The sequence below is a fragment of the Aethalodelphis obliquidens genome, unplaced genomic scaffold (assembly GCF_003676395.1).
Source record: "Aethalodelphis obliquidens isolate GAN/ISIS:26980383/991018 unplaced genomic scaffold, ASM367639v1 scaffold89, whole genome shotgun sequence".
Taxonomy (NCBI): domain Eukaryota; kingdom Metazoa; phylum Chordata; class Mammalia; order Artiodactyla; family Delphinidae; genus Aethalodelphis; species Aethalodelphis obliquidens.
The window spans coordinates 1,644,140-1,666,336 of NW_020838033.1; the positions used below are offsets into that span (position 1 = coordinate 1,644,140).

The 22,197-nt window shown below is 40.5% G+C and overlaps 1 protein-coding gene across 2 annotated transcripts in view; it reads left to right on the top strand.

Annotated features, from left to right (window-relative positions):
- The window catches only part of ZNF652 (zinc finger protein 652), a 64,189-nt gene that overhangs the window by 18,763 nt on the left and 23,229 nt on the right, over positions 1–22,197 (top strand). The window contains exon 2 of one of the 2 annotated variants that reach the window (XM_027094565.1): positions 18,964–19,060. The exons of the other annotated variant lie outside the window; for it this stretch is intronic. The gene's annotated coding sequence lies outside the window, so the exon portion shown is untranslated. The remainder of the gene's footprint in view (positions 1–18,963; positions 19,061–22,197) is intronic. 2 annotated transcript variants of the gene reach the window in all.

The window sequence follows — 22,197 nt, forward strand, 5'->3', positions numbered from 1 at the left end:
GGGCTCAATCCCGTATCCGCTGCATTGGCAGGCGGATTCTTAACCACTGCGCCACAGAGAAGTCCCTCCTGAGTGTTTTTTTTTTTAATTTTTTTTATAGATTTATGTTTATTTATTTATTTTTGCCTGAGTTGGGTCTTCGTTGCTACAATACAGGCTTTCTCTAGTTGTGGCGATCGGGGGCTACTCTTCATTGCAGTGCGCGGGCTTCTCATTGCAGCGGTTTCTCTTGTTGTGGAGCACAGGCTCTAGGCGCACAGGCTTCGGTAGTTGTGGTACATGGGCTCAGTAGTTGTGACTCACAGGCTCTAGAGCACAGGCCTCAATCTGGACCTCATTATGTTCTCAGTACTGAGCTAGACACAGGCTAGAATGTTGAAGTAGTATTTTTAAAAGAACTATCTCTCCTCAAGGGGCTTATAGTCTTTAAAGTTTCTTTTTTATTCATTTGATTTATTTACTCTGTATACATTTTTTTAAAATAAATTTATTTATTTTTGGCTGTACTGGGTCTTTGTTGCTGTGCGCGGGCTTCTCATCGCGGTGGCTTCTCTTGTTGCAGAGCATGGGCTCTAGGCGCACAGGCTTCAATAGCTGTGGCTCGTGGGCTCTGGAGCACAGGCTCAGTAGTTGTGGCTCACGGGCTTAGCTGCTCCGCGGCATTTGGGATCTTCCCGGACCAGGGCTCGAACCTGTGTCCCCTGCACTGGCAGGCAGATTCTTAACCACTGCGTCACCAGGGAAGTCCCTCTGTATACATTTTGATGTGGTAAAATCAGATTTTGATTTTCTCTTATTTGATTAAAGCAAATCTTTGATTTTATTGTATGACAGGTATATATCAGAATGAGACGAAGGTCTAAAATAAGTTACCTTGCATAATTTAAGAAAATCTAATGTGTAATAAAAATGAATAAAATGAATTTAAAGAGATAAAATCTGGATATGATACACATTTTACAAACCTATTGCCATATAGGAACAGTAGTATATTTGTTTTTTGCATAAATGGTAACCATTTATTATCCAGACTGTGGATATGTGAGAGGGGCATTATTAACAATTAATCTGGGCTTCCCTGGGAGAGAAGGGAGTCTTGGTCATATGTCCCCTCTTTTCTGGGAGAAACAGGTATAAACCAGGACTTTGCTCATTAAAATAGGATATGGGGCCACCCTGTCTAATTGGCAATATTGTAAGCTTCTGAAACCAGGGGTCGTATTATCATGTTCGTAGTTATGTCTGTGGCACCTCATACATGGTAGGTACTCAATAAATGTTTGTTGAGTGTTACTGAAAGTCTGCTGGTGTTTTGAGGCTTGGTGTAGATGTAAGTGTTTTTTATGCTTAGTTAACTTACGTTTGCACTTTCATCAACACTTGCATCTAAATGATCTTATATGTTGAATCTGAATAGGTTTGATGAATTCATTTAGTTTTTAAGTTTAGGATCAGTTGTTTGGTTTATTATAGAAATAATAGGGACTTCCCTGGTGGCACAGTGGGTAAGAATCAGCCTGCCAATTCAGGGGACACGGGTTCGAGCCCTGGTCCGGCAAGATCCCACATGCCATGGAGCAGTGAACTACCCCGTGCACCACAACTACTGAACCCCGCCCCCCTAGAACCCACGCTCCACAATGAGAGCAGCCACCACAATGAGAAGCCCGCGCACCACAACAAAAGAATAGCCTCCTCTTCCCGCAACTAGAGAAAGCCTGTGCACAGCAACGAAGACTCAACGCAGCCAAAAATAAATAAATAAATAAGTAAATTTATTAAAAAAAAAAAAAAGGAATACATGTCCATTGTAAAAATATTAGAAAACCTAGATTACATTACCTCTTTACCAGAAACCCTCACCTCCACTTCCAAAAAAAGTCATCTGTCCTCCAATCGGGTTTTATTTTAAGGGAGAAAAGAGCATAGCAGTTATATACTCAACTAGTTCTTACTCTCTCAGAGCCCCTCTCACCTTTTAGTCAGCAGGCCTTAATTTCCTCTATTTATGAAAGAGACTAATACTTACTTGACAGGGACTTTGTGATCATAGATAGTTGTGGGGTTTTGGGGGGGAGGAGCTGGGGAAGGAGGGAGCAGTTACTAGAACAATGGTTCTGTGATCAGAACTCTGATTGCCCTAGCCACATTTCTTGAAGGTGTTGCCAAAAGTAGTTGGTAGAAATTTTACATTGATGTGAACCAGTGTGAAAACTCTTTGATTTTGGTGAGGGAAGTATATTTAAAGATATTACAAGAAAAACCCACATTACTAATTAAAATATTTTCTTCAGCATAAACAGGTGCAGGGGAATTAGTCTTGGTCCTGTGTCCCCAGGCCTTTAACTGGGCAACCTGCTTGGTCACGTTGGCTTGATTATCTTGATCACGCATTGGATTTGGGTTGTGACAAAAGTTATTTGAAAACAAAACAAGTAGGCAAACAAGTATTTATTCAGGTTTTTGACTGATTACATCTATTTATAGCACCTATATTGCGAAGAGCTGTGGTTTTCTTTAGATTAAGAAAAGCATCGTGTAAAAAAATCATCCTCCCCACATAAATATTTCCTCCACCCACTCATTTGTCTGCAAGCCAGGAGTCTGTTCACTTCCTCTTGGGCTCAGTGCCTTTGCTGTTCATAGGCTCATTTTTTAGACATTCCAGTGCAGTTAAAATATAAATGTCTAAAGTGTGTATTGTTACTAATTAATTTATTTTATACCCTCCAAGTAACTTCTCTGGGGCTTATAGGGAGATAGTGTCTTGGAACAGGTTGTTCACTCAGAAATGTGGGTGTTTGGGATTTTTGTCTTTCTGAAACATGCATAGTATTCACAGCTCAATATAGAGAACCATGTTTTGGGAAGAAGTAACTAAGAATTCTATGTGGAAAAACTTTTGTCTATTTGAACATCTTCCACCAGCTTTCTCTGCTCAGGTTATTACTGACCAATTATTGAACCAGGGAGCAAATAGTCAAGCGTAATTTTGTGTGATGCTGGGGAGTTTTGCGCCTCACAAGCAGATTGTTAAGTTGCCACATGTTCTATAGGTTAGCCTTGAGTTAACATTGTAGTTTTATCTCACCAATAGCTAACAGAAGCTTATCAATGTGATACGTGTATATGTGTGCGTGTTTGTATATGTATGTGTTCGTAAGTACTGTGCTTTTCTTCCCTTAAACTGAACAGTTGAGATGTGTTGTAGCATGAAGATGTACTGACTTTTTTTCCTCCTCTGCTTTACCTGTTATATGGCATTTAATGAAAAAATCTTGCTCGAAAGTTGCAGATCCCTTGAGGGCAACAAACACTACACTCAAAGTGAAACTAGGTTACTGCTTCTGCAACATGCCGTGGTTTGTATCAAAAGCTGTTTTTGTCTTAACTTTGAAATTATCCCCTTTTCTTTGAAGTGGTCATATTTTAGTTTGGAGTAGTTTTAAATTTTAGAATTTCCTGAAGTGAACATTAAAATGTTTTAATATTTTCTTATGTGGCTGTGTACACAAGCTTATAGAAGTCTTATCTCCGGACAGCGTATTTCTTCAATAAGACCAAAGGGGAAAAATACTTCAGATTTGAGAATGTATTAAAGACTGATACAATGACGTATCACCTCACACCAGTTAGAATGGGCATCATCAGAAAATCTACAAACAACAAATGCTGGAGAGGGTGTGGAGAAAAGGGAACCTTTCCTCTTGCACTGTTGGTGGGAATGTAAATTGATACAGCCACTATGGAGAGCAGTATGGAGGTTCCTTAAAAAACTAAAAATAGAATTAACATATGATCCAGGAATCCCACTACTGGGCATATACCCAGAGAAAACCATAATTCAAAAAGACACATGCACCCCAGTGTTCATTGCAGCACTATTTACAATATCCAGGTCATGGAAGCAACCTAAATGCCCATCGACAGACAAATGGTTAAAGAAGATGTGGTACATATATACAATGGGATATTACTCAGCCATAAAAAGGAATGAAATTGGGTCATTTGTAGAGATGTGGATGGATCTAGAGACTCATACAGAGTGAAGTAAGTCAGAAAGAGAAAAACAAATCTCATATATTAACGCATATATGTGGAACCTAGAAAAATGGTAGAGGTGAACTGGTTTGCAGGGCAGAAATAGAGACACAGATGTAGAGGACAAACGTATGGACACCAAGGGGGGAAAGTGGTGGTGGGGAGGGTGATGTGATGAATTGGGAGACCGAGATTGACATGTATACACTGATGTATATAAAACTGATGACTAATAAGAACCTGCTGTATAAATATATATATATATAAAAGACAAAGTGTTTAGGAGGGTATTCCAAACAGTTTTAGGTAGCTATGTTATAGATTTCCTTAGCTTTAAAAATATCTGAGCTTTTATGATTTAGTACTTTGTGTTTTAATATTGGAATCATCTTTAGTATAACCAAGAGAAGATTAGGCACTTTTTATTAACTATTTACTATTACTACTTATTGTGATAGATAATCTTTTTTCTTTTGGTTGATAGGTTCTGAAATGAGGTAGAGATTAATCTTGTGGCTTTATTATACTTTTTCATCTGTATTTTTTTTTTTTTTTTCTGTACGCGGGCCTCTCACTGTTGTGGCCTCTCCCATTGCGGAGCACAGGCTCCGGACGCGTAGGCTCAGAGGCCATGGCTCACGGTCCCAGGTGCTCCGCGGCATGTGGGATCTTCCCGGACCGGGGCACGAACCCGTGTCCCCTGCATCGGCAGGCGGACTCTCAACCACCGCGCCACCAGGGAAGCCCTGTATATAATTTTTTAAAGCTTAATAAACTAACCTACTCTAATAAATTCCAAAATGTTTTCTTGTAATGGGTTCCTTGTGGTAAAAGGTGTTCCTTCCCATCAGCATTTAAACACGCTTAAGTCTCTCCCATCTTTAAAAACCGAATGCAAACTTTTTGTCTATTTGGAGTCCAGTTCCGGCTGCCATTCCTCAGCTGCCATTCCCTCCTCCTCACAGGGTAGGCCCCACAGCTAGGAGTGGTAGCTCCAGAACTCAGCCCAAGTCTGAGCCCTTAACCATTATACTAATTAACTCAAGACGGCTGTTTCTTCAGGGAGAAGGAGGCTGTGGAAGGACAAGGTGGCCTTTATGTTAAGGAATTATTCAGCCACTACATTCAGTGGTCATTTTTCTCTTACTCAGTGTTTTAGCAGCATTTGATGCAGCTGAACAGCTCTTTCTTGAAGCTGAATCTCTTGGCTTCTGCGCATTGCAGTTTAGTGTTTTCATTTTACCTCAGTGTTAATTTCTTCTCTCTTCCTTGTGGGCTTTTTCTCCTCTGCCCATAGGGTGCCCTAAAGCTTTCTTGTCTCTATCTATCCTGTCTTCCCAGCCCTGAAATGTAGATTCTTTCTGTATGCTGCTGTCTCCCAAATATATGGGTCCAGTCCTGACTTCTCCCGTGATCTTCTAATCCAATTGACTACTTGATGTCTCTGCATAGATGTCTAATTTGCATCTCAAACATGACTCTATAAATTAGGATGCCTTGGGCTTCAAATGATAGAAAATCCAATTCAAAATAATTTGGAAATAAGGAAAATTGATCATAACAAGTAACAAGATGCCTCAGTCTAGGATTGGCTTAAATCTGTGGTTCAGTGACATCATCAAGGACCCACATTCTTTCCACCTTTCTGCTCTGCCATCTTGGACTTGTCTGCTTTGTCCTTTAGCCAGTTCTCATCATGGATGCAAGATGGGTACCACAGTTCCAGGCATCATATCCAGACAAGATGACATCCAGCAGAGGGTGGTGGTTAGTGCTTTCTTATGCTTTTTTAAGAGTTTGGAAATCTTTCTCAGAAGCTTTCCAGCTGATTTCCCTTAAATCTCTCTGTCCAAAACTTAATCATGGACCCGCCTCTAAATCAATCGCTGGCAATGGGAATGTGGTCATATAAACAAATTTTTTACAATACGGGATGAAATAAGTATAATAAAGCCAGGAGTAGTAGAGTAGAAATACACACAGGAGAAGTGATAGGGGCTGGGGATTTTTAGAAAGAGTTAGTGGTGTTTGAACTGAATATTGAGAGATTAGTGAGATTCAGTTGATGGGGAGAGAAATAAGGGCATTCTCGGCTGATGGGGCAGGATACACAAGTGACTGGCATGAGAAGTCATATGGCACGCTCAGGGAACGTTGAGTAGACAGACCTTAATAGAGTTTGTGGAGGGATGTGGAGGGAGATGAGGTTAGAAAGGTAAAGTGAGGGGTCTCATCTTTTTTTTTTTTTTTTTTTTTTTTGGCTGCGTTGGGTCTTCGTTGCTGCACGCAGGCTTTCTCTGGTTGTGGCGAGTGGGGGCTACTCTTCGTTGCTTCTCATCGTGGCTTCTCTTGTGGAGCACGAGCTCTAGGGCACGCAGGCTTCAATAGTTGTGGCGTGTGGGGTCTAATCTTGAAGGAGGTTTGGACTTAATTTTTTTGGTAGCGGTCGTCATTGCAAAGGAGTGTTAGGAATATTTAGCAAAAAACTTATCTAGTCACTCTGCAAAAGATAGAGCTAGATCTCTGGATTGAGGCTCGCTGTCTTAACAGTAATAAAAAAGATGTGCTCTCCCACCTGTATCTTCCTGTTAGATGTGGGTATGGAAATTCAAATTGTCTAAATCATCTTTGATATCTTTCTTTATCCTTCACATCTAATGAGAAAGCTCTGTTGATTTCTCCCTTTTGTTTTTTTTTTTTGACTCTCTCTGCGACTGTTCGTGATGCCCACATCTCTCAGCTCTACCGCCAAACCCTTCCATCTTCTGTCCCTACATTGACTACGTTTATAACCTTATCACCAGCTAACCCCTGGTAAAGTCCCTTTGACTGGGCCTAAGTATACTGTGCTTCTTCATGGTAACAGCCTTGCTCTCCTCATCCTGTCTTCTCATTTCCTCTCTGCTTCTTCAGATCCCTCCATCATTCAGGACCTAGCTCAGATCTCATGCTCTTCACAAGGCTTTCCATAGCCTGTCCATTCTACATCTTTCTTGCCCTTTTAAATAGTTATGTGGCACCTTTTTAAAAAATACCATTTGTTTTATTTGGCAGTTGTGACTTTTTTAATAAATTTATTTATAATTTTTTTTTTTTTTGGCTGCATTGGGTCTTCGTTGCTGCGCGCAGGCTTTCTCTAGTCACAGTGAGCAGGGGCTACTCTTCGTTGCGGTGCGCGTGCTTCTCATTGCGGTGGCTTCCCTAGTTGCGGAGCACAGGCTGTAGGCGCACGTAGTTGTGGCTGTGGTAGTTGTGGCGCGTGGGCTCTAGAGTGCAGGCTCAGTAGTTGTGGCGCACAGGCTTAGTTGCTCCGTGGCATGTGGGATATTCCCAGACCAGGGCTCAAACCCCTGTCCCCTGCATTGGCAGGTGGATTCTTAACCACTGAGCCACCAGGGAAGACCCAGTTGTGACTTATCTTTTGTGTATAGTTCTTGCTCCCCAAACAAATTTAAGCTTGTGAAGGCTGGGGTCAATACAATAATTATTTGAAGGAATAAATAAATAAATATCTTCTTATATTAGACTCTTGGTACTTTGCGTGTAGATGATAGTTAAAGCTTGTGTATGAAGAGTGGAGTGTGGTAATTGGACAGAAAACACAGTGCATAAACCCGTTTGACCTATAAACTTTGCCTTTATAATCAGAAAAACAAAAGTTAAAAGCTGTATCTCTCTTTAGAGGAAAAAAGGAGATCTGGGCATTCACAAATAGACCCTATGTTTGAGAAGTAGCAATTTTAGTAAAGAGTCCTATCCCTTCCAAGACTGTGACACACTGGATATCTCGTGAGGATTCATTAACCATAACTCAGCGTGGTTAGGGTTACAACCCAGACCCCAGTATCAACCTCTTCTCTATGTTCAGCTGTACTTCCCAAAAGGGAGGGAGGATCCATTGGCTCCGTTTGCCGCCATCCAGCATAGAACACCTCTGTCGGGTAGAGTTGTGCTCTACACCACCTACAGAGTGATTGGGCACTTTTGCCTTTAATTTTGACACAGTTGTGGCATTGCTACCTGGCTTTGTTTTACTCAGCCTACAGCTTACGTTTTAAAAAGAAAGGACTATTAACAGTAAGGAAGCAATGGATATGGCAGGTTATCTGAGGCTTCATAGGTTGCCTCTACATCCCATTTGGCATGTTGCCTTAAACGCCTTCTGATCAAGGCAGAGGATGGAATAGAATCATCAAGGAATGGTGTTATACGTGGTCATACCTCTCTCTACTCTGAGAAAGTGTGGTAGACCTAGTGTTGTTTTTGGAAAAAGTTACCTATACCATGGTTAAGGCTATGGGCCAGTCCCATTTAGTGTCATACTTATTTCAAGATTGTAGATAGCATATTCCCTTAACTCAGGCATCCCCATCCTGAGATTAATAAACTAATTTTAGTATTCAGAAAGTCAAATGGAAATTATGGTAAAAGCTGGAGAGTCTAACCAAAAAGTTAGGCTACTTTTTTATATTTGGTCAGCAAAAAATAAAAAAGTATGACCTAAATGCAATTTCTTAGACGCAACTTTTTTTTTTTTTTTTTTTTGGCTGTGCCACGCAGCATGTGGGATCCTAGTTCCCGGACCAGGGATCAAACCCGCACCCCCTGCATTGTAAGTATGGAGTGTTAACCACTGGACCACTAGGGAAGTCCCTCTGAGACATAACTTTTAAAACCAGTGCTCCAGGGCTTCCCTGGTGGCGCAGTGGTTGAGAGTCTGCCTGCCGATGCAGGGGACACGGGTTCGTGCCCCAGTCCGGGAAGATCCCACATGCCGCGGAGTGGCTGGGCCCGTGAGCCATGGCCGCTGAGTCTGCGCGTCCGGAGCCTGTGCTCCAGAACGGGAGAGGCCCCAACAGTGAGAGGCCCGTGTACCGCAAAAAAACAAAAACAAAAAAAACAGTGCTCCATGGGAACATGGGAGGGGCGTATGAAGAGTGGCGAGCCCTTAATTAAGGGGCTCAACATTAAAGCCCTTAATGTTGAAAAGGTTGGGAATACTGCGTGGCAGTAGGTGACCAGATGAGCTAGGCAAGAAAATGGAAAGAAACAATCAGGACAAACAGTAAGTGTCACTGGTGGGAGGGAATCCCTTAAGTGTGTAGCTGAGAAAACTGAGGGTTCGAAAAGTAAAGTCACCTGCCCAGAGCAGTATGGAAAAGGCCCAAATAGAGCCAGTCCAAATTCTGTGACGCTCAGCACTGTGGGTGGTTTTGAATTTTCCACTCAATCTCATTGCATCACTGCTGTTAGAGCCCAGTTCATCACTTATGACCTATCCAGTAAATCAATAATGTCATTTTTATATAAAATACCTAATTTTCAGATAATCTTTTATTTCAGACCATCTTTGGACTACTAATGTCCAGATAGCCTATTTCATCTCATTTCATTTATTTATTTATATTGAGATATAATTTATATACCATATAATTCACCATTTTAAAGTGTACAAGTCAGTGTTTTTTAGTGTATTCAGAAAGCTGTGCAACCATCACGAATATCTATTTCCAAAATATTTTCAGCACCCCAAAAGGAAACCTGGAATCCATTATAGCAGTCACTCCCTGCTCCTCCCTGACCCCAGCTCCTCTCAATCACTAATTTACTTTCTGTCTTCATGGATTTGCTTATTCTGACCATTTCATGTAAATGCAATCATACAATGTGTTGTCTTTTGTGTCTGGCTTCTTTGCTTAGCATAATGTTTTCAGGATTCATCCATGCTGTACACTTCTCAGTACTTCATTCCTTTTTATGACTGATAGTATTCCATTGTGTGGATATAGGTTTTATATATGCATTCATCATCAGTTGGTGTATAATTGGATTGTTTCCACTTTGGGGCTATTATGAACAATGCTGCTATGAACATTTACATACAAGTTTTTGTATGAACGTATATTTTCAGTTCTCTTGAGTACATACCTAGGAGTGGAATGACAGGTCATGTGGTAACTCTATGTTTGACATTTTGAGGAACTGTCAAACTGTTTTCAAAAGTGACTGTACCAGTTTATATTCCCATCAGTAATGTATGAAGCTTCCAATTTCTCCACATCCTAGCCAACCCTTGCTTCTTTCCAGTTTTTTATCATAGCCACCGTAGGAGGTATGAAGTGGTATCTTATTGTGGTTTTGATTTGCATTTTTTTAATGACTAAAGATATTAAGCATCTTTCCCTGTACAAATTGACCATTTGTATATCTTCTTTGGAGAAATGTCTATTCAAGTGTTTTGCCCATTTAAAAATTGGGTTATCTTTTTGTTGAGTTGTAAGAGTTCTTTATATATTGTGGATACTAGACCCTTATCAGACCTATGATTTGCAAATATTTTTTCCCATTCTCTGGGTTATCTCTTTACTTTTCTGATAGTGACCTTTGACACCCCAAAGGTTTCTATTTTGATAAAGTTCAGTTTATATTCTTTCTTTGGTTGCTTATGGCCTACTTCAGTTTTTAAACTTTCCGTTCCCCATCTTTTCTTTTCTTTCATCTCCTGCATCATGTTCACTGTGGAAAAATGCATGCAACAAACTCTAAAATTACATAAATCTCTGCTCTGCTATCCATAATCTATAACTTCTTTAGGAATGATCCTCTCAAGTAGGAAGGAGAAAGGAGCCAACACTGAAAGCCCCCTATGTACTGGGAACTTTGCCTGTGTTATCAGATTAAATAGGTGTGGGTACTATTATTCTTCTTTTACGGGGGAACACACTGAGATCAAGTGAGATTAATTGGCTTCTCTGAGGTTATACATCTGGTTAATTAGCATATTGGGGTTTATACTAAGATCTTTTATTCTACATTTAATGATGTTACTCAACACAGTTCTTTCATTCAACTGTTAATTCTTTTATGACCATAGATATGCTGGAGAGATTCAGAGAAAAAGATGTAGGAAAGAAGAGCAAAGGAGGTAGAGGAAATTTTAACTTACAAACCTAATCTAAATGTATATTACAAATATAGAAAAGTAAAAGCTGCTGTACGACAGGAGTTCTTAGACGGGGGTTTGGAGATCCTTAGGGGGATCCATGGATGGGTTTCTCAAAATGGGCAGACTCCTTGAAATTGCATGTAAATGTTTGTGTGTTCATTTTTGTGGGGAGAGAGGATTTGTGGTTTTCCAAAGATTCTTAAAAGTTTAAGAATTACAGCCAAGGAGAGGAAAATACAGACTTAGGAAGGAAAAGGCAAGTTGTATGTTAGCAATTCATCTTTTTCCGTTGGACATGTTTTGGGTATGTCATGGTTTGGATTAACCCTTCCCATAGGGTTTCAAATAATTTGTTTTAGATTAGTTGTTTATACCTGGTTTAAGACTAGTTCAGTTAAACTTTTTTCCAAATGTTAATTTTTGAAGTGTCAAAAATTTTTTGTTAATGAGAAAATGGTAACAATCCTTTGTCTTTCGGTAGGTCAAATATATAAATTAAATTCCAACATCTCCTGGTGGTGTTCACACATTGTAAAATATAACGTATGAGTGTAATGAGCGCATTTCTCAGTTATTTTCATTTTCTAAATGAGTTTTTAATTCAAATTCACAATGATCTAGTCAACTTGATGTATACATAGGCCTCTCACAATGGCTTACATTATAGGTAGCCACAATGTGAACATCTGAAACTGCTAAACAGGTCTCAGTTCTAACTTAAAGTGTTACTTTTAAGGAGTTTAAGAAAAGTAAGATTCACAAGGCCATTTAAGTCTCTGATTTTTCTTAATAAAGCTAATAGGCAGGATATCAACTACTAATGATCAAGGTACTCACATTGATAGCCATTTTGAAAATGGACTAGTGCATTAAATGTGATAATTGCGTTCCATAAAACAACCTTTGGTTAAAGCTAGACTGAGACTTTCTAAGTAATACAAAACTCTTACTCTTCTTTTAAAAATAACTCCTTTGTTTAAATTACATTCTCCTGTCTGTAGATGACTTTTGTGAATTGAATTGAATAATGGAAAGATGTTGTAAAAATATGTTGTAATCATCCAGGTCCTGCAGTGTAACCTACTTAGTATTAGATTTCGTCTTTGGCCCTAGGGGTTATTGGTGAAAGTTAAGGTTGCTTAAGCCACTGTGTGATGAGTAATGCACATTAGTTTTTATTATCTTGTAAGGAAATGTGGAGACTGTTGATGCTTGAAGGTAATTCGATAGTGCTTAGGAAAAGTACCTCTCCTTTGTACTCTTCTACTAGCTTCACTTGCATATTACTGAGGAAACGCAACGACAGTCCCATTTAAATGCATATGTGGGGCTTCCCTGATGGCGCAGTGGTTAAGAATCCCCCGCCAATGCAGGGGACACGGGTTTGATCCCTGGTCTGGGAAGATCCCACATGCCACGGAGCAACTAAGCCCGTGAGCCACAGCTACTGAATCCCACGCACCTAGAGCCCCTGCTCCGCAACAAGAGAAGCCACCGCAATGAGAAGCCCGCGCACCGCGAAGAAGAGTAGCACCCGCTCTCCACAACTAGAGGAAGCCCGCGCACAGCAACGAAGACCCAACACAGCCCAAAATAAATAGATTTATAATAAATAAATGCATATGTGAAAAACTGCAGTGAAATTTTATTTTTACAAAAGGTTTGTCCAAAGTTGGAGGTGACAGGCATTTCTCAGTTTCATTTCTTACAGATAACGGATTAAATGGACTGCTTAAAAATAATTATTTGACATTAAATTTTGTTAGATGAGATTGCATTAAAACTAGTTATGTTTTTCAACTGTATAAAATATAGGCATCTGAGAACACTTTATGATGTTTATCTAAAATATGGTCCAATGATATATGTCATTTGAGGTTTTGTTTATTGTAAAGTTGACTTTTACATGTTGGTGTTGGTAGCTTTTCTAGTGCATCCCAGGTCGATTTTGTGAGCACCTTTAGAAAGTAAGCATTTAATAAATGTTTAACAAATGTATGATAAATGTGCTTTATGTAATTTAAAGTATCGTATAAATGCATATAACTGTCACCACTACCATATGTGTTTCGTAGATCAGAGGGTAGAATTTACCAAGTTTTTCAGTTTTGCAGTTTGTTTTCTTGGCTCCCGTTTTCAGGTTGGCAGACTGAGGCATAGGTTGGTAAAATTTAAGGGTTGACAGTACCAAAATTTAGGTTAAAAATGAACCCCGGGACTTTGCTGTTGGTGCAGTGGTTAAGGATCCGCCTACCAATGCAGGGGACGTGGGTTCGATCCCTAGTCTGGGAAGATCCCACATGCCTCAGAGCCGCTAAGCCCGTGCGCCACAACTACTGAAGCCTGCACTTTAGGGCCTGCGTGCCACAACTACTGAAGCTGGCACGCCTAGAGCCCATGCTCCGCAACAAGAGAAGCCACCACAATGAGAAGCCCGCGCACCACAAAGAAGAGTAGTCCCCGCTCCCGCAACTAGAAAAAGCCCGCGCGCAACAACAAAGACCCAACACAGCCAAAAAAAAAATGAACCCTAATTATTGATCCCATCATTAAGCCTGTATGGTCACACATTCTTTACCATAATAATATGGCTTTTTTAATATAAAATAACAAGATCTTAATCTCCCTCATTTATTTCTCTCCTCCCCCCTCCCCCGCCTCCGGCTCCCCACCCCTCTGGTAACCACCTGTTTGTTCTCTGTATCTGTGGCTCTGTTTCTGGTTTGTTGTTTGCTTACTTGTTTTGTTTTTTAGCTTCCACATATAAGTGAAATCATACAGTATCTGACTTATTTTACTTAGCATAATACCCTCTAGATCCCTCCATATTGTCGCAAATGGCAAGATCTCATTCTTTTTCACGGCTGAGTAATATTCGTGTGTGTGTGTGTGTGTGTGTGTGTGTGTGTGTAAATACATATGTATGCATACACACCGTATCTTCTTTATCCATCTTTTTTTTTTTTGGCCGCACCGCATGGCATGCAGGATCTTAGTTCCCTGAGAAGGGATTGGACCTGTGCCCCCCTGCCATGGAAGCGCAGAGTCTTAACCAGTGGACCGCCAGGGAAGTTCCTCCATTCAACTGTTGATGGGCGCTTAGGTTGCTTACATTTCTTGGCTATTGTAAATAATGCTACATTGAACATAGGAGTTTTCTTTGGATATATACCCAGGAGTGGAATTGCTGGATCGAATGGTAGTTCTATTTTTAATTATTTGAGGAATCTCCATATTGTTTTCCATAGTGGCTGCTTTTACAGATTGTTTTTAAGGAAGAGACAGGACATGGTGAGATTTCATTTATTTTAGGCCTACTGAAAGTAGAACCTACTGTATTATCAAAAAAACAAAATTAAGGTTTTAGTGTGGACATGAGTCTTAAACTTAGTTTAATTACTAGGTAGGGAAATTAATTGTTTCATAAGGAATGCATTCTTGTAGAGAACTTTTTAGAATTACAATTTGGATATTTTAAATTTTATTTTAGTCAGTACTAATATAGGATTTAGTGTAAAATCGTTTGTGCTTTTATTTTGTTTTTATCCTAATTCCTGGTATTATTTTCCTACTCCTTTTCTACTTCAATTTCTTTACTTATTTTAAGTTTATTCTATTTTGCTTAATTGTATATCTGTTTTATCATATATATGTTTCAAAGATATACTTACATATAGGTCTACAATTGTTTGTCGTCATGTAATTTGACCCCTAAAACACAACTCTAATTATATTAGTTCCTTCCTTAAAAACCTTTGATGCTCTATCTTGTCATCCATATTAACGACAAACTCTTCAGTCCAGCCTTCAAGGTTGGCCACGATATGGCAATAACTCACCTATTGGGACTTCCCTGGTGGCTCAGTGGTTGGGAGTCCACCTGCCAATGCAGGGGACACAGGTTCGAGCCCTGGTCTGGGAAGATCCCACATGCCACGGAGCAACTAAGCCCGTGCGCCACAACTGCTGAGCGTGCGCTCTAGAGCCCGTGAGCCACAGCTACTGAGCTCACGTGCTGCATCTACTGAAGCCCGCGCGCCTAGAGCCTATGCTTCGCGATAGGAGAGACCACCACAATGAGAAGCCCGCGCACCACAACAAAGAGTAGACCCCGCTTGCCGCAACTAGAGAAAGCCCGTGCGCAGCAATGAAGATCCCCAACACAGCCAAAAATAAATAAATAAATAAATTTATTTTAAAAATAAAATAAATAACTCACCTATCTTGCCACCTCTCCCTTCCTCAAGCCCTATATGCTAGCAAAACTAAACAGCTTACACGGTCTCTTGTTTAAGAATATACCTCACTATTACCCCATTCGAATTTCACTTTACTAGAAGTGACCTTTTCTGCCTTCATTTCTGCCAGTCTAAAACCTGCCTGCCCTTGAAGTTTTCCTGAAATGTACTATCCTTCACAAAACTTTTACTGATTTTCCCACCTGCATGCAGTGTCTCTTCCAAACTTTCAGATTTCTAGTTTTTTTTTTTTTTTACTCATAGTAAGCAGATAGTAGTTGTTAAATAATTACCTGACCATCCAAAGACTTTGAGATTAGTTGTTATTTGACAGATGTATCACTGACATAGTTTCCTAATGAGAAAAAAATGAGTAGCCCTCAGCAAAAGCAGGAAAGCTTTGACTAAAGTATCAGACCAGTGCATTGCTATCACAGACCCAAATGTCATCCTGTCCGTTCTTCCTAGTGGATCTGTTTTTCTTTTTGAAAGAACTTTGCTGATAGGTATTTATCTTTCCCTCCTTGATTCTTTCCATTTCTTGGTGGTTTTAGTTTTGGCCTGATCCTCATGGGTAGTTGTATGCTTTAGAAACCTCTCCATTCAGCAGGACCAAGGTCTGGCAGTACATGGGTGGTTTGAGCTTTGGAAACAGGTCAGGGGCCATGACTCTGAAGGAGTGGAATAAGCAGGGGTATCAGACTGATATACCTTACCAGGCTGCCTTTTCAACTTGCAAAGACTCGTCCAAAATAGTGTCTTTTTAACATACAAGGAGGATGCCTAGGTACATATTTTAATAGAAAAAAATTAAATTTGTTGAAAGTAACTATTAAAACTTCTCAGGGAACAAAATTGTTTTCCTTTTAAAACTAATAAACACTCTTGAAGACTGTATAAACTTATTTTGTGGTCCACGTGGGGAAAAAATGGCATTGAAAAAAAGCACTTTCTGGAAGCTGTACTTTACTATCTGTATATATGCTGTCATATGTTCTAACTTTTTTTTAAAAACTGTATTTTCTTCCCAGTAGCTGGTCCAGCTTTTACAGTACTAGGACTGACTGCTTCTCAGCTGGTGAACCCCTGACATACACACCACGTTTTCCCCCAAGTTGTGTACACTAATTGTAGCAAGACACTAAGGAATGACCCACTTCATTTTGGAACTTATTTTATGACACTTCAGACAATTATCTTTAAGAACAGATGAACTTGTGTTGTTTTAATACCATAGAGGGATGAATTTAAGCAGCTTTAAATATCACTGAGGGTTATTTCTTATTTGCCTCTTCTGTCTACCTTCAGGTTCTTAGAGCTCAATACATTCACTTAGAGAGTCTTCTAAAAAACTAAGATGATTTGTAATAAGTAAGTTAGAACTGAGGATACGCATGAAGAGTTGGATAATGGAACATGGAAGGTTCTAATTTCCCTAATGCGGTTTTGGTATTGCAAAGGTTACTCTGTTGTGCCCTTAGGAGATATTTTAAGTTTTCTGGAAAGAGACTAAAGAAAGATTATCACCAAAACTCAGACAAGGGAAAAGGTGCCAAAACCAAAGGAAGAAAGTAAAATGTGGGCAGAGTGCCCGTATGTGTCTCAAAGTGAACAGTTAGATGGTGTCTTCTATTGTGACAGTGTGATTTATTGGTGTTTCGATGAGCCTTCCTGATTTTAATAGTGGTGAGATGTCACTTTCAGGTTCATATGGGGGGACTTCCCTGGTGGTCCAGTGCTTAAGACTCAGCTCTTCCACTGCAGGTTCATATGGTAATCCTATATATGTGTACATCATTTAAAATCATATAAAGCAAAAAAGGGCAGATTTCCAAGTGGTCCAGTGGTTAGGACTCAGCGCTCTCACTGCCGGGGCCCGGGTTCAGTCCCTGGTCGGGGAACTAAGATCCCACAAGCCACGCAGGGCGGCACGCCCCTGCCCCCCCAAAAAATAGAATACAGCACTTTAATTGTCATTTTTTAAATAAGGAAAAGTCTTATTTTCAAACTTGTTAAGTAGAGAATTCCCATGTGAATTGATCCCTTCATCTGTCTGATTTTTAAACTTTTCACCTAGCAATTCTGTCTCTGCTGTCTAGCTTAAGACTGAGACCATCGATATATGTAATACATATTCATAAAGAACTGCATTAGCTAGGTTATGCTGCAGCAACAAACCACCTCCCAATCTAGGTGGCTTAAACAGTGAAGGATTTGTTTCTCACTACGTGGCCATGATAGATGAGCAGGGGAGCTCTGCCCGTGTCACTCAGTGGTCCAGGCTGATGGAACCACCACCTTCCTGTACACTATTGGTCACCATGCTAAGAGGGAAGTGAAGTCTGGAGGGTCTCTCACTAGCTCAGAAGTGATTCACATTGCTTATTTCGCAACATGATGGCCAGATCTAGTCATGTAGTCCCATGTAACTAGGCAGGGCCAGGAAGCACAACACTGCTGGTGCCAGGGAGACAGCTGAAAATATATAATAAACAGCACTGTTCTCTTGGTCACCAGATAGTCGATCTACCCTCTCTCACAGGCAAAATACACTCACTTCCTCCCCAAGTAGGGAACCCCAAGGTCCTATCAAATCATGGCATCAAGCTTGAAGTCCAGGATCTCTGAGTGACGCAAGGATGTGATGACTGGTGGTCTGTTCGTGAGGAGATGATGCACATAGTAGTCTCCACATCAGGCCCAGATGTTGCTCTTTCTGATCCATAGATTTGTGAAAGAAATTGGCAAATGATTGGCTGCCGTCACATACAATATACAGTGGTGACTAGCGACAGGATGATAAAAATAAACAGTCCCATTTGAAAGGGGGAAGAACAGGAGACATATAGCAGTCAGTGGACTGCAGCAAATTCTGCAGTTCCTCTGAGCAGTCATTGAGAGGACCCCTCCAGGGATGGGGAATGTTCTCGAAGAGGCCCAGACTTGGCTCCTTAGCTAACTTGTCTGTTCTTTCTTTGCTCCCCTAGCTCCATCTTATTGGACCTCCTCCTCCTTTTTTTCCTATTATGTTCCTTGGCTGTATCCCAAATGGACAATGAGGAATATACCCCTTTAAGGGGACGAACAGCTTTCTTAGTCCACTTCCTGCCATAGATGCCTGGGACCCCAAAGATCATTTTAAGGAGGTTTGAATAGTCATAGGCTCTCAAGCCCAGGCTGGTGGTCGTTTTGGCAGTATAACTCTCAAAAACTTAGTTGGATTTTTACTTACTTGTTTCCAGTCAGCTCCATGTGCCCTAGCCACGTCCACCAGTCTTTTCTAGCCATACTTCATGGATTTGCTGCATAACTCTGCCTTGTTGGTCTCATACTTCTTCCTTGACTTAATTTTGAATACAGGTATTTCTGCCATAATGCCGTATATGCTTTCCTGAATTCTGCAAAAATTGCACACTAAAATAAACAGGGCTTATGGGAAAAACAGGATTGGGCAGACCACTCAAAAGCTGTGGAACACTGTAACCAGTGCACTAATAAAAGCAAAATTAATTAAAATAAAAACAGTAGCATATTAAATCTCCAGCGGCATATGCACTCAGCATCAGTTGGTGGGAGCTTTACAGACTCAGTCCCCTGGGTGCTTGTTTCCTCCTCTGAGATTTTGGGGTGTTGAAGACATTTACGTATAATAGGACTAATTTCATTACAGTAAAAATTTGATCTATGGTATGGTGTATGCTTCAGCAATCAAAAACTTTCTTTCTTTTTTAAACACAGGAGGAAAAACATATACCCTCAACTTCACCAGATATAAAGTGGAAAGTGCAGTGGTTCATGAAGCAGCTGAACCAGCCACAACTTGCATTAAAGGAAGGTACAGAAGTGGGATGCTTAGCATTTTTCTTAGTGTTTTCATATATTGCTAAAGCTTTCTTTTTAATTTGGGAAAGCTTTCTCCTGATCACTTCCAACAGGAAAATTTCGTATAAACCAACATGACTTCTGTGTTATATTGACATCATTTCCCTGTTTACTAATAGCATTTGAACTAATTCACATCAAAGAAACGTGCTTTATAGCAAAACAGACTAAGAGACTGCTTGAGAACCTCTCTTTAGTCTCTTTTTAGAAAAGCTATTTTATTCAGCACTGCCTTAATCAGTTGGGAGGTTTTATCAGTGGTTGTGAAGGCCAAAACTTTCACTTGATCCTTGCCTCAAGACTGAATTCTGATCAGCATTTGTAGCTCAGAGACCTTCTCAGTTGTGTGTTAAGCACCTGCTTCTTCTAACCCTACAAATCACTGACCTTCTGGACTCCTTTTTTTATGATTGGAAACCGACTGATTCTTTTCTGAATTCATCCTTTTCAAATAATAATTTGTCAAATACAGCCAAGAGTAACCAACACACTCTTTTAATAGTCCATTTTCCCACTAGAGCTCTAAGTTTTTATGGCATATTAACTCTCGTCACCACTGTGCAATATGAGCTGCTCTCCTTTTAGCCTCTGATAACTTTTTCCTTGCCTCCTTCTACCCAGCTCCTAAGCCTTCACCATATACTTTAGGTTTTTTGGTGAGGCAGCACCACACTTCTGGATTCCACCTGTATCAGCTCAGAGAGGCCAGGTTATGCTGCAGCAGTAAACAACACAAGATCTCAGTGGCTTTGTAGTGGGAAGCAGCAGCATAGCACAGGGAGATCAGCTCAGTGCTTTTCGACCACCTAGAGGGGTGGGATAAGGAGGGTGGGAGGGAGGCTTGAGAGGGAGGAGATATGGGGATATATGTATGCATATGGCTGATTCACTTTGTTGTACAACAGAAACTAACACCTAACAGCATTGTGAAGCAATTATACTCCAGTAAAGATGTATTTAAAAAAAAAAAAAAAATCTCAGTGGCTTTGAAAACATGCTCTCCTTCAAATTAAATAAAAAACAAAAAAATTTAAAGATCCACAGCCTTATGCATATCCTGTGGGTCATTTTGTTACTTGGTGTCCCAGGTTGATAGCAATCACAGCAGTCAGCACCTTAAGGATCGCTGGTCCCTGTCTCAGAGGGAAGAGAGGGCTGGAGGGTCTCACATTGCTCTTCCATGTATCACTTCTACTCAGCTGTACTGGCTGGAAATAGTCACACAGCCCCACCCAACTACAGGGGAGGGGGCAGGGTCAGAAAGTGCAGGTCTGTCATGTGCCCAGAAGGCTGAGGGTCAGGGGTATTTCAGAAAAACAAATTGACCACTACCACAGAGGATATCCTTTCATTTATTTTTCTTTGTCTTCATGATTTTGTTTTATTCCTCTCTTTTTCTGGTTAATTGAATTTTACTGTCTGCCCTCCCTTGCTTAATTTGAGATAATTAATGTGGTTAAGTTTATTTACTGGTACTTGTAGTAGTTTACATTATTTCCACGGGTCAGAAGTTTGGGCAATACAAAATAAAGCTACTATGATTTTCCTACTTAAAATGCAAGGTACAAAACTGATGCAAAAAGGTATGTGGTTACAGGAATAATTGAGTTTTAATTATTTTGGAATGTCATTTGTCATAGTAGAAATAGACCATGAGCTTTGGAGTCAGGCAGGCCTGAAGTCAAACATTGCTTCTGTCATTTAATAGTTAGGTGATCTTAGACAAATAATTTGACCTCTCAGAGGCATAATTTCCTCTTTTATAAATACAAAAGAGTATAAATATATCTATTCAGATGTCAAGTAAAACATGGTGGCACTTATCACCGTTTCTTTCTGAAATTCTACTAAAATGAAAGTCAAATAATTTTTTATAATTAATTATTAATAATTAATAATAATTAATAATTTTTATAATTAATTAATTGATTGATTTGGCCACACCACGCGGCTTGTGTGACCTTAGTTCCCCAACCAGAGATGGAAGCTAGGCCCTCGGCAGTGAAAGCACAGAGTCCTAACCATCGGACTGCCAAGGAATTCCCTAAATAATTTTTTTAAAAGAATAAATCCATAAGGAGAGAAAATGGAAGAGAGACAATAGCAGAGGAATGATAGAAATAGTTGTGAATTACGTATTATAGTCATAATAGTGTAAGCAATAAATCACTTAACAAAAAAGTGATACAACTATATGGGGAGGATGAAGGAAGAGTTGGGAGCAATAAGGTAAGAAAACTATAGTGGGAGACAAGTGGTACTATCTAAAATTGAAAAAAAAAAAGTCAGGAAATAGAAATACAATCACAGGGACTTCCACGGTGGTCCAGTGGTTAAGACTCGGTGCTTTCACTGCTGAGGGCCCAGGTTCAGTCCCTGGTTGGAGAACTAAGATCCCACATGCCAGGCGGCATGGCCAACAAAAAAGGAAATATAATCAAATTGTTTAGAAATATGAAAGTACATACAAGGGGAAGGGGTTTAGGAACCGAGATGGTGGAATAGAAGGACGTGCTCTCACTCCCTCTTGCGAGAACACCGGAATCACAACTAGCTGCTGGACAAACATTGACAGGAAGACACTGGAACTCACCAAAAAAGATACCCCACATCCAAAGACAAAGGAGAAGCCACAATGAGATGGTAGGAGGGGTGCAATCACAGTTAAATCAAATCCCATAATTGCTGGGTGGGTGACTCACAGACTGGAGAACACTTATACCACAGACGTCCACCCACTGGAGTGAAGGTTCTGAGCCCCACGTCAGAGTTCCCAACCAGGGGGTCCAGCAATGGGAGGAGGAATTCCTAGAGAATCAGACTTTGAAGCCTAGTGGGATTTGATTGCAGGACTTCAACAGGACTGGGGGAAACAGAGACTCCACTCTTGGAGGGCACACACAAAGTAGTGTGAGCATTGGGACCCAGGGGAAGGAGCAGTGACCCCAGGGGGGACTGAACCAGACCTACCTGCTAGTGTTGGAGGGTCTCCTGCAGAGGCGGGGGGTAGGTGTGGCTCACCGTGGGGACAAGGACACTGGCAGCAGAACTTCTGGGAAGTACTCCTTGGCGTGAGCCCTCCCCGAGTCC